This window comes from Phacochoerus africanus, chromosome 3, assembly GCF_016906955.1.
Source record: "Phacochoerus africanus isolate WHEZ1 chromosome 3, ROS_Pafr_v1, whole genome shotgun sequence".
Lineage (NCBI taxonomy): Eukaryota > Metazoa > Chordata > Mammalia > Artiodactyla > Suidae > Phacochoerus > Phacochoerus africanus.
The window spans coordinates 190,299,598-190,313,289 of record NC_062546.1 but is presented as its reverse complement, the minus strand read 5'-3'; the positions used below and the strand labels follow the sequence as shown (position 1 = coordinate 190,313,289).

The 13,692-nt window shown below is 38.7% G+C and overlaps 1 protein-coding gene across 3 annotated transcripts in view; it reads right to left on the bottom strand.

The window, feature by feature from the left end:
* The window catches only part of ACSL3 (acyl-CoA synthetase long chain family member 3), a 74,034-nt gene that overhangs the window by 56,633 nt on the left and 3,709 nt on the right, over positions 1 to 13,692 (bottom strand). The gene's annotated exons all lie outside the window — the stretch shown is intronic.

The following is a 13,692-nucleotide window of genomic DNA, read 5'->3' as shown; positions in this document are numbered from 1 at the left end:
ATATCTTGGCTATTGTAAACAGTGCTGCAATGAATGTAGTAAGGCATCTATGTTTTTAAATTAGTGTTTTTATTTCCTTCCTTCTCAGGAGCGGAACTTCTGAATTACATGGTAGTTCTATTCTTAACTTTTCGAGGAACTTCCTGCTTTCCACATGGAGGCACTGATTTACATCCCCACCAAGAAGGCACAGGGGTTCCCTTTTCTCCACATCCTTGCCAATGCTTGTTACTTCTTGTCTTTATGATAATAGTCATTCTGATAGATGTGAGGCAGTATCACACTGTGCCTTTGATTTGCATTTTCCTGCTGACTAATGATGTAGAGCATTTTTCATTCATTTGCCCTCTGAATGTTTTCTTTAGAAAAATATCTACTTGGATCTTCTGCCCATTTTTCAATCAGTTTGTGTGGTTGTTTTGTTTGGGGTTTTTTTGTTGTGGTTTTGAGTTTTGTTTTGTCCACTGAACTGTATGAGTTCTTTATATATTTTGGAATATTAGCCCCTTATCAGATACATGACTTGCAAGTATTTTCTCCCATTCAGAAGGTTGCCTTTTCATTTTGATGTTTTCCTTACTGTGCAAACACTTTTTAGTTGGATATAGGCCCACTTACTTATTTTTGCTTTTGCTGCTTTTGCTTTTGGTGGCAGATTCAAATAAATCATCACCAAGACCTACGTCAAGGCACTTACCACCTGTGTTTTCTTCTAGGAGTTTTATGGTTTCTGGTCTTACACTCAAGTCTTTAATTCATTTTGAGTTAATTTTTATTTACAGTGTAAGACAGTGAGTCCAGTTTTATTCCTTTGCATATGGCTGTCCAATGTTCCCAACTAAAAGGAATTTCTTATTCAGAAACAAAAGAAAAGTTCAACTTAATAAAAATATCAGAAACTAATAACAAGAATCATATTCAAATTTCCATTAAAGTCAGAAACAAGACAAGGAGGCCAGACCAGCTATGACTATAAATTATTGTACACTGTTAAGAAGGCTCTAGCCCTGTTGCCACTGAAGACATGGAGCAAGTAAACACTTAAAGTGTGGCTTGTCCAAATTGAGATGTTCTCCAAAAGTAAAATACACAAGGAATTGCAAAGACTCTGTATGAAAAAAAAAAAAAAAAAAAACATAAGACATCTCATTAACAATCTTTACATTGACTTTATGTTGAATACATTGGATTAAAATATATTAAAGTTACCTGTTTCTTCTTACTTTAAGATGCCTACAAGAAATTTAAATTACAGGTATGATTCACATTCGAAGCTCTAACTTTATTTCTTATGGACAGCACTGCAGTCTAGCCAATGAAATGATGGAAAAAAGAAATGAGTATGAATACTGGAAAAGGAGAGACAAAATAATCACAATTTGCAGATAATTAATGTTTGATAAGAAAATCAAAAAGAATCATCTGAAAACTAGCCAATGAGAAAGTTCACTAAGATATCTGCATACTAAGTAAATAACAAAAATCAATAGTTTTCCTACATCCTCATAATAATCAGTTAGAAAATTTAAAAGATTGTGTGTGTGTGTGTGTGTGTGTAATGCTACTGATAGACACTAAAGACATACTAGGTCCTGGGTGAAAAGGATAAATATAATTTCACCAAAATTAACCTATAAACCAAATAAAAATCCTATTAGGACTTTAATTATCAACTTTGTATGGCCACTTGATATATTAATTCCAAAGTTGATCTGGAAGAAAATATTTCAAGATTAGCTAATAAAATCTAAGACCAAGAATACTTAGTACAAACCAGCCTATTAGATGCCAAAATTAACACTAATTGTTCTGGTACAGAATTTTAAAAAACAGAAATAGTCATGGGACATTTATACTTGATCAATGAGTGAAAGAGAATTCAATAAATTAAGCTACATCAAGGGAAAAAAAAAACAGAATTGAGCCAATGGCTGAATGTGAGTCCTAGAATACTGAAGAACAAATCCTTGAAGCAAGCAATTGGCGTAGCAATACCTCTCTTCCACAGCTCCCGTGTCCCAAAAAGGATCTGTCCCCAAGTCTTTTTTGTAATTATAAAACTATCTCCAGCACTCTCACGGTAAACCCACACAGCCCACACTGCCTAGCTATGGCTCTGATGGGGAGAGAAACACCAGTTCTGTTTGAACTACGTGATGCCACTTCACCACCACCTCTACCCCAGGAGACTACAGTGAACATGAGCATCCACAGGGATCCAGCAGCCTGTGACCTGTGAGGCCTGTATCCAAAGTACAGAAGTGATGATTCAATAATATTATCTCTAAGTTCCCTGGCAGCCTAGCAGTTAAGGATTTGGCATTGCCATTGCTATGGCTTGGGTTTGATCCCTGGCCTGGGAACTTCTGCATGCCACAGGTGTAGTCAAAATAATCACTAGATCATCATCATCATCATCACTCTCTAGAACTTGGAACTAGGATTGAATAAAAAGAATTAAAAGAAGCTAGGAGGGCTGCCAAAGCAAACTCAACCTTCAAGATTCAGCTGAAACCTCCACGTGAAGTTCCTGGTCCCAGAGAGAGAAGCTTAATCAGTCTCTCTGCTCTGATTCCTCCCTCCACTCCTGCCTAACACACAGAGGCATGAAGGGGCAAAGAATGAAGAATTACAAGTAGGTTGAGATAGTTGGAACCTAGGAAATGTAGAGGAAGTTAGAAATGAAAAGGGCATACAGAAACATTGCAGACAGAATGAGATAGGTTTTTAAACAAGGCACTTGACCAAATCTGTTTTTTTCAGAATAATTACTTGGGTCAACAAAGAAAACAAACCAGAAAGGATTCCAAATATGTACTTATTACAACAGCCCAAGTGAAAGGTAATGAGGCCCAGGGTCTAGGGCAGTACATACAGAAGCAGCAGGACACACCGTTTTTTAAAGATTTTTCTGAGTTAAAATCAACAGGATGTGGTAAGATGCAAAGATTAAATGTCAACATTTCTAGAATGTTGGATAAGAGGAATACAGGAGGAAGAGCAGATACATATGAGTACATGTGATGGGGTGGATATTAACAATACTGTCAGAAATACAGGACTCGGGCTCCAGAGCTGATGATGTCTTTTTTTTTTTTTTTTTTTTTGGCCATGTCCCAGGCAGGCATAAGTTCCTAGGCTAGGGGTCAAACCTGAGCCCCAGCAGTGACAACACCAAGTCCTTAACCACTAGGCCACCAGGAATTCCAGAAGACGTAGATTCTACCCATATTAGAGTTAAAACCAAGGATTTCCTCAAAAATAGTGTATTCAGTTATAAGATAAAAGAATTAAAGAAAGACAAACATTAGAAAAGCCAGCCAGAGGGTAAAGAAACTAACAGCAGTGACATAGAAGCTAAAGGCAGGGATTAGGATCAATGAGGACACTATCAGGAGCATCAAAGGCTATATAAGAGGTTATGACATAAAAGTACAATGAACAGCTGGCCTGGCCTGAGACAATCCATCACACTTTCTTGCTTTTATCACATAATTTTTAAAGCATATCTGTACATATTATCCAACCAGTGAGCTATGCAAATGTATACCAACAGTAAGCCCACTCTTTCAGATTCCTGTGCTCCCACTAACAAGTGTATACTTGTCTTTTTGATGTCAAGTTCTTGGCTTTCCAAAATTTTTCTAATACTATGTTCAAATCTTTCAACTCTATTTATTTTTTGGCCACACCTGTGGCACATGTACGTACCTAACCACAGCTGCAACCTACATCACAGCTGCAGTAATACTAGATCCTTAACCCATGGTGCACACACAGCAGGAACTCCTCAACTCAATTTAATAAACACTTACTGAGTATCTCATGTCCACTGCTGGACTAGGTGGCAAAGATTGATTCCATGAACAAATATGTGTACTTTCTATGGAGTTCCCGTCATGGCTCAGTGGTTAACAAATCCAACTAGGAACCATGAGGTTGTGGGTTCGATCCCTGGCCTTGCTCACTGGGTTGGGGATCCAGCATTGGCGTGAGCTGTGGTGTAGACTGCAGAGGCAGCTCGGATCCCGCGTTGCTGTGGCTCTGGTGTAGGCCAGCGGCTACAGCTCCGATTAGACTCCCTAGCCTGGGAACCTCCATATGCCATGGGAGTGGCGCTAGAAAAGGCAAAAAGACAGGAAAAAAAAAAATGTGTACCTTCTAAATGCTTCTATATATGGTGTGCATCAGTGAATAAAACACAAATATCCCTGTTCTCACAGATGTTTTCTTTCTATATTAAACAGCTACTCTCCTTGAAGGAGCCGCAAGGAAACACACTATACTTTAGACTTATCTAAAAAGAAAAGACAGCAAATCCATTTATTTCATAATGCAATTCTAAATTAATAACAAGAAACACAAAACTATAGTTAATTACCTATTGTTAACATTCCCGTCCTCTGGTATCACACAATATAAATGAATACTAAGTTAAACATACATAGTCAGTTCTCAGTTATCTGCAGGTAAATTATCCATGCATATCAAGAGCAAATCCTTACCACTGACTCACGTTTCTGGGTTATGTCCCATCCAAATTTCTACCACGTGATCTTTTAACATATGAGACAGTATAAAAACACAACTTAAGACTTTCACAAAGTGAAAGTAACTCAAATCATTACACTTGCCAATTTTACTATGTCTACCATTTTTCAAATGAACTTGCAGAGACATTCTCCCTAAATCCAATATCCTTCAATTCATTTCCCAGAGCCACATCACCTAAACTCTTCAACCCCATGCCCAACTCATTTATAAAGCTGACTCCAAACTAATAAGCCTACAAGCATAGACCCAGCTTTTACGTACAAGCTCATGGTCTCTAAACTTTAAGAATCAAAAAAAGCCCCTTTTAATAAAACTGTTGGCATTCCAAACATGTGTACCTTTAAAACTGTATGTCTGTATGATTGTTTTAGCACACTGTCAACACCACAAATCATGCATAAAATATAGAATTTTTTAAAAATTTTAACATTTCCTTCCAGAACCGCAGAGATGGGTCACATACACACACTGGAGCACGTGTAAGCTGCAAGACAAACGCCATTCCTTATCTTAAGGGAAGGGAAGCTTAGAGGTTAAGTAATTTGCTGTGGTCACAAAACTAGAATGAAGTAGAATCTGATTTGGGAATTCAAGTAACAATGTGGTCACAAAGCTCAAGCCCTCCATCACTCCTCTCTAAAACCACACCAATCTCATTCCTTATACCTGAGGAACTGTGAGCTTCATCCTTACACCTCACTCCCAACCAGCCATTACTTCTCACAACCCTCTCACTTCAGTATGCGGTTGGAGAAAACAGGTTTTCTTTCTATGCCCCAGAAAGCGATGTAAAAACTAAACATTTTGAATTCTGAAGAGCACTAAGCAGGAGAGTCTAAAGAGTTATCAGTCTGGAAATCAAGCCTAGTTTCAGAGTAAATGATGAATGCAAATTCTTAAGATGCTAACACACTGGCTAGCAATATGGAAAGCTACAGACAAATGGAAAATGACCTAGGGAAGTATTAATTGTCCACATATAAAAAATAATGATCCCATGTATTATGGTCCATGTGATATAATTCCAATTAATGTCAATTCTCTTTACATTAAAATGTCAAGTACAGTTCCAAGATTAATTCATTATGGTTCACTCCAGTTTTCCATAGAACTAAAATAAACTCCTCGCTTCATTCAACTATCCCATCCTTCCTCCAAACAGGAGGTATCAAAACTAGAGATCAAGCTGGTCTCCAAAGGGAAGAGAAAGATTTCTTGTCTTAGTGTTACAAGAAGAAAAGCCAAAGTCAAGGTCCAGAATGAGGATCACCACAATCCTAATGAAAGTAAAATAAGTAAAAATAAGAAATTTCAGCGGTTGAAGAAGGAACTTTTCATAATTCTAGCCAAAATGATATTAAATATTTTATAACCCAGAAATATAAATGCAGAAAAATGAACTCCTATATGCCTACAATACCAATTTAGAACTAAAATAATATTCAAAAGGTTAAGATCTATGCAGTAGTCAGTGTAGTCAGTATCTAATAAAACCTATGCAAATACCCTAGTGAATTCCAAGTAATAAACACATAAATAAACAACAGGTAGAAATACACAAAGCTAAGCGATAGTTTCAAAGAAGCCTAAGAAACTTGACAGAAATAGTAAAATCCCCGAGCCAAGTAAAAGGAAGATATGGAAAGAGAAGTAAAAGAAAGATATGGAGGAGTTCCGTCATGGTTAACGAATCTGACTAGGAACCATGAGGTGGTGGGCCTGATCCCTGGCCTTGCTCAGTGGGTTAAGGATCCCGGGTGGCCAAGAGCTGTGGTGTGGGTCACAGATGCGGCTCTGATCTGGTGTTGCTGTGGCTCTGGAGTAGGCAGGCAGCTACAGCTCCAATTAGACCCCTAGCCTGGGGTGTGGCCCTAGAAAACACACACACACACACACAAAAGAAAGATATGGAAAGAGAAGTAAAAGAAAGAGCACTGGAGTTCCCCGGTGGCCTAGTGGTTAAGGATCCAGCATTGTTAGTGCTGTGGCTCAGGTCCAATCCCAGGCCCTGGAAGTTCCGAATGCAGGGGCCAAAAAAAAAAAAGTAAAAAAAGAAAAAGAGCACTGATAGAGAAGCAGCTTAGAACAGTGTTGAGCAAGAAAGGTTTACAGTCAAGGAAAGTGAGCTTCACAAAGGCTAAAAGACATGGACAATGCCGCACCAGGACAATGTGCCCAGTGCCACACTGACAGTCAAGCAAGCAGGGTTAGACATGACTCGGGCCAGACCCAAATGCTCTTTCTGCAACAACTCAGAGCCCACATGGTTCTCTTCACCTGCTGGCTCTTCAGTCTCCCTGTTCCTACTACCTTACAGTCATTCTTGAACATTCCTTGAACAGCACAGGATTTGGGGCACCAAGCCACCACACAGTCCAAAACCCACGTAAAACTTTAGTCGGCACTCCATATCTAACTTTGGATTTTGTAGTACATATTTCATGGGGGCTAAGTGGACCCACACAGTTCACACTCATGATGCTCAAGGGTCTAACTGTACTTTCTGAGTTGAAAGTATAGTCTCTGGCTCCCCACTCCCCAGGGATGTGACTTATTCTCACAGCTTCTCTAACGCCCAGAACAGTTGATGCTTCAATTTTATCTGTCAATCCTGCTCTTTCCTAACTGCCCTAGACGCCCATCCCCATTTGAGCATCTCTACCTCAAACTCAACTCTTTTTTCAAATCCAATCTACATCTCATTTGCTCAGCTGACTTTTCCCTGGCTCCTCAGGCTAATATGGCCTCTACAACCTCTATATTCCTCACTCAACATTAACCACATCCTTTATTTATCTTCATACACCTTGAACATTCTCATCCTAAAGAAATTAGTATTTCCTACTCTTCTCTAAGTGATGTATGTTTTTACTTATATGATGGGTTTGCTCATATGCTAGATTCGGAATACATTATTGCTTACCAAAAAACTATTTCTGAAGGACAAAAAAAAAAATAAAAAACAAAATACAAAAAAATAGGCACAAAGAAACTCTGTTAGTGATGAATATGTCTATCACCTTGACTGTGTTGACAGCTGCACAGGTGTGTACATATTCAAATGCAAACTATATACATTAAATACGTGCAGGGGGTTTTTTGGTTTTTTGTTTTTTTGTTTTTTTAAAGGGCCCACATATGGAAGTTCCCAGGATAGAGGTGGAATTGGAGCTACAGCTCATGGCCCATGCCACAGCCACAACCACACCAGATTTGAGCTGTACACCTATATCCCACAACAATGCCAGATCTTTAACCCACTGAGCAGGGTCAGGGACTGAAACTGTGTCCTCATGGATACTAGTCAGGTTCATTGCCACTGAGCCAAAAAGGGAACTATATGTGCAGATTTTTACATGTCAATGAAAGGATAGAGAAAGGAGGGAAAAAGAAGAAAGGAAGAATAGAGATGAAAGAAAATGGGGGGGGGGAGATGAAGAGAAATAAAGAAGCAGCTAACAGAGGGGGTCAACTGTTTACTCTAAACTGCTATGTGTTGTCTTCCTTAAACCTCACGATAACCCTGTCAGGTAAGAATTAACATCTTTATGCCACAGAAATTGAAATGAAAGGCAGAGAAAAGTTAAGTAACCAGCTCAAATTTACACAGCAAGTTATACACACATGTATGGCACTGATTCCTTCTCCACTAAACACAAAGTTGGTGACATGAGACAATACATTTGGAAATGCTACCTGAACTGTTATCAGGCTATTATGAAGTGTTTAAAATTAATGGGATTCTTAAATTATCTGAATGAGGAGGATACTATGTTAACCTACTTTCAATGTGCTTTACATACATTTCCAGAAAAGTTAAGATAAATCCTTAATTATTGATATCAAAATATAACAAAATCTACTTAATGTCCCTTAATTTAGTTTACTATTTACACTCTCTTCTAAAACTCCATTAATGAGAGGTTATAATACATTAAATATGTCTTTGAAGAACATTTGTCCATATAAAGATGATAATACTGTTTCAAAAGATAAGGCAAGAAAAAGTGAGTAGACAGACTTAGAAAATACTGTATGCTCTAAAAATAAATAAAATTTAAATAATGGAGTTCCTGTCATGGCTCAATGGCTCACGAATCCAACTAGTCTCCATGAGGATGCAGGTTCAATCCCTAACCTCGTTCAGCGGGTTAAGGGTCCCGTGTTGCCGTGAGCTGTGGTGTAGGTGGCAGACATAGCTTGGATCCCGAGTTGCTGTGGCTGTGCTGTGGACCAGCAGCTATAGCTCTGATTCAACCCCTAGCCTGGGAACTTCCAATTGCTCTGGGTGCAGCCCTAAAGAGACCAAAAAAAAACCCCCCAAAATTTAAATATTTAACATTTATCGAGTGCTGACTGTGTGCAAGGAACATTGGCATATATCTCCTAACAACAATACAGTAGATTTTCTTCTGTTTTTTTTTGGGGGGGGGGGGGGGGAATGCATCCACTGCACATTAAAGTTCCTGGGCCAGGAATCGAACCTGCACACAGTTAACTTGTTGGGCCACAAGGGAACCACCAGATTTTTTCATGTCTTTTTTATAGAAGAAACTGGGGCACAGAGAAGTTAAACAGGCTGCCCAAGGTCACACAGCTAATAAGTAGAACCAGGATTCAAATCTAAACAATCTTAACTCCAAGCCCATGTTCCTACCCACCAAAATTGCATTGGAAAAAGGCACATTTTATAGAAAAGTTCTTAAACAAGAACTAAAATACAGAACTGGCTAAACCAAAAGTAGTTTCATAAAAATTTCCCAAAAGGAAGGATACATGTGAATTATCCCAACAGAATTTTAAAAAACAAAATAACATTAACATCTGCAAAATTACCTAGTAAGAACAAGAAAAATGAAAGTAAAGCAAGGTTAATTAAAATAAATGAGCTAAACTGACATGTACCTACACTGATGAAACTCAACTGATGAAACCACACTAAGTGATACTGACTGAAGAAAAAAGCAGGCTACACAAGAATATATACAATACCATCTGTACCCAGTTTAAAAATACACAGGATACTATACATACACTGTTTGGAGATATAGAATATATACATTTGTAGTAAAATTGAGAGCAATGCATATGAATAATGAACACCAAATTCAGATCAGCGATTAACTGGAGGATTTAGGGGAAGGAAGTAAATTTCTCTTTCTGGATCAAATATTAGGAAATATTTCTCACATATACACAAAGCAAGTCTACTTTAAAAAAAGGGGGGGGGTGGGAAAAAAATGGAAGAAGCAGGTTATGGCATCCAAAATTGCTTTATATTCCTGACCCAAAAAATTCTAAAAGGGCAATGTCAATGACTCCTGTGAAAGAATGTTAAAGTAGAATGTACTCTGAAGTATTTATATTCAAGTACATGAAGAACATTCTAGTTCAATTCTCTCAGTTTAGTTTTGCTACTCCTTACATTCCCCTCTGTAAAAACAGGTTTTTGAGGGAAGTGGGGTTTTTTTGGGGGGGGAGGGGTAGTAAGTTATGTGTAATAAAAATAGATATATAAACATGTCCCTAAATGTCATCACAACTCCTTTCCAGATATGATCATGCCTTCAGAGGCACATATGAACTTCAAGCCAAAAATGTCACCCCAGAGAGGAGATGCAGCGACTGGACTCTTAAGAGTGAAAATGCCTGGAAAGAGTTACAGCACACCCTTCGGCGAGTCACTTAAGTTCCTTGTGACTCAATTTCCTCATCTGTGAAATAAGAATGAAAAACAAAAACAAAAACCTATCTCATAAAATTGCAAAGAACAATCAGATTAGCACCTGGCCAGAAGAAGTACTATAAAGGTGTAGCTATCACCCTTAACCGGAAGTTTAAAGAAAAACCAGGCTTTGTATTAGAAAAGTATGATTGAATGAAGTGTGATTACTTTCCAAATTAAACAGGGAATAGAAAAGCTGACCACAACAGGACAGACAAATGGGCAGCTTTTTACCTCTTGAGCAATCAATGTTAGAACAGCAAGTTAAGCTTTTTATTTTTCTAACAATATTCTTTGGTATTGTTACACAACATCTCCACTGTGTACATATCTGTGTACACACACCTGGTACAGATTCAAGGTGAAACATTCTATTCCCTGGCTCCCTTGCTCATCTGGCAAAAGCCCAATTCATCATGGAAACTGGGCTTCCATGATGCACCTTCACTGCAAAGTCTCCCCTTTTTCCTGCTCCGCTTTGTTTATAAGAGCTATACCACACTGTAATACATCTCCTCTTATACCTTCTTCCCTTACACCATATACTGTTCACACACTTCCTTTAATGAACCCTGAGCTCCTGGAGAACAGTGACTCTCAACCATTTTCAAATCCCCAGTGACTTACAATATATGCAGTAAAGAATACATGAATGAATAAATCAATGTGCTATATATAACCTCATAACAAATACCTTCACAAACAAGTAGAAAACTATAGTTGGAGGCAATTTGTCCAAAAGCTTGGTTATTTACGTATCTTCAATTCCAAATAAAAAACCAGCAGCTCAGTTTTAGCCCAATGAATCATCCACCAATTCTTTATTCCTCAAAATGGGAAACATTAAAGGAAACATATTTCAGTAAAAAAAGAAGTTAAATTCTTTAATAAAAAGAATTAAGGCACTTAAAACATTAGGAAAACAGAAGCAGTCAGAACTTTCTTATTGAACTAAAAATAGCACACAGGGAAGAAATCACAAGATTTAATATTTAGAATGTTTTCTTTCTCAGAAAAGAACTGTCATCAAAAGTCAGATGAAAGTATATACCATATTAAGGTGGCTAAAAAGTAAAACCAAGTTACATGTTAAATCAATTTCACACAACATTTTGTAGTACGGTTTTCTAAAAAGACTGTCATGAGTTAGCAAAAATTGAGCTGATTTTTAGAAATTTAACAGTTCTTGTCAATTTTCTGGAAACTGCTCAGGGCTCCATACTAAGGGACTGACTGCTGTCAGGTGTTACTGCAGAGAAGTATCCCTCGCCCAGCTATGGCACAGGCTTCCCTTGCTTTGGATTCTCAGGACTTCTGAGGAACTTTGCACAAACAAGTAACACCTTTCTCCTCTACATCCAACCTCTCCCTCTCAATAGGAACCTTCTTATCAGCATTTAAACATGCTGAAATCAAAAACTCTTGGAATCGGCTTCCTATTCTTACTGTCTCTACTCCCCCTGCCTTCCATTTGCTTCTGCACACCACATCAGTGTCTCCTGCCAAGGCCAGAGGTCACCCATGATCTCCAGATTGCTAAATTCTAAGGTCAGTACTCAACTTTCTTCTCAGAGGAACCTTCCATGGTGTTGGCTGTTTTCCCCTTGGTGCAAGGACACCTGCTTCTGGCAGTCCTCTCACCTCCTTGGCCCCTCCTCCCGTCTCCTTTGCAAGCTCAGCCTCCTCTCCGCAGCTCCATCCCAGGCCTCTTACTGAACTTACTCTGATCTCTACACTGATGACTCCCAAAAGGTCAACTAGTAATCACTCAACATCTCCTTCTCCCAAGCCATATACTGTTCATCAACATATCTGGCAATTTTGCCTCTAAATCTCCATTTTCTCAATATTTCCGCTAACGATGTAGACTCTAAAGAGGATCAAATGGGTTAACGTGACAGCACTTTCAAAAGGGGGAGAAACTTAAATCTGATAATTAGTATTCATTAAATTTAAATCTCTGAAAGCAAGGACTTTTATCAAGCTCATCCTTTTATTTATGCCACATGGTACACCTAGCAGAGTGGTCTGAATGCAAATAACATTCAGTAAATGTACTGCAATGAGGGAGTTCTCTTGTGGCACAGCAGGTTAAGGATACAGTATTTTCACCGCTGTGGCCCAGCTTCAATCCCTGGCCTGGGAACTTCCACATGCCCCAGGTGTGGTTTAAAAAAAAAAAAAAAAAAAAAAAAAGGAGTACCCGTCGTGGCGCAGTGGTTAAGGAATCCGACTAGGAACCATGAGGTTGCGGGTTCAGTCCCTGCCCTTGCTCAGTGGGTTAACGATCCGGCGTTGCCATGAGCTGTGGTGTAGGTTGCAGATGCGGCTGGGATCCCGCGTTGCTGTGGCTCTGGTGTAGGCCAGTGGCTACAGCTCCGATTCAACCCCTAGCCTGGGAACCTCCATATGCCATGAGAGCGGCCCAAGAAATGGCAAAAAGACAAAAAAAAAAGGACTGCAATGAGTTATTCACATCAGATTAAAACATGTTCAACAGAAATATTCACATATTTAATGGCTTAAGTTTCCTAAACCATGTCACCATTTGTCTCTTTAGAGGTGAGAATTTGAAATTAAATCACTCTGGAAAGTGTAAACTACACTGGACATGTTTGATAATTACAACAATTCTTATCTAAAGTTAGAAAAACCTGTCACCTTTTTTGGCTGGCTTTCCTGAAAACATCCAATCCCATCCTCAAGCCCAAATCTCACAAAGATTCTCTCTTCCCAAATGTTCATTGAAAGGGGACAATTTAAAATTAACGGGAACATTTAAGCTTTTAAGTACCCTGAAAGCAGCTTGAAAAAGTTCCCTCTGTCATTTTCATATCTTACAATGTGAGGTGGAGAGTCATTCTAGGCAAGAATAGACACTGAAAAGAATAATGTCTCTCAAAAGTTCTCAAACGCTTCCTTTATGTCCATTTATCACAGCCTCAGAATGCAAGATTGACCCCTAGTAATACCTCACCATATCAATATAAAACCTGCCAAGAAGAAGAGTCTCTTCAACAAATGGTGTTGGGAGTTCCCATCATGACTCGGCAGTAACTATACCAACTGGTATCCATGAGGACCCAGGTTCTATCCCTGCCCTGCTCAGTGGGTTAAGAATCCAGCATTGCTATGAGGTATATAAGTGGCAGGTGCTGCTCAGATGTGGTGTTGCTGTGCTGTAGGCCAGCAGCTACAGCTCTGATTCAACCCCTAGCCTGGGAACTTCCATATGCCACAATGTGGCTCTAAAGACCAAAAAAAAAAAAAAATAGTGTTGGGAAAGCTGGACAGCTATATTGTAAAACAGTGACATTAGAGCATTCCCTCAATCATATACAAAAATAGACTCAAAAATAAAGACCTAAATATAAGACATGACACCATAAAACTCCTAAAAAAGAACACAGATG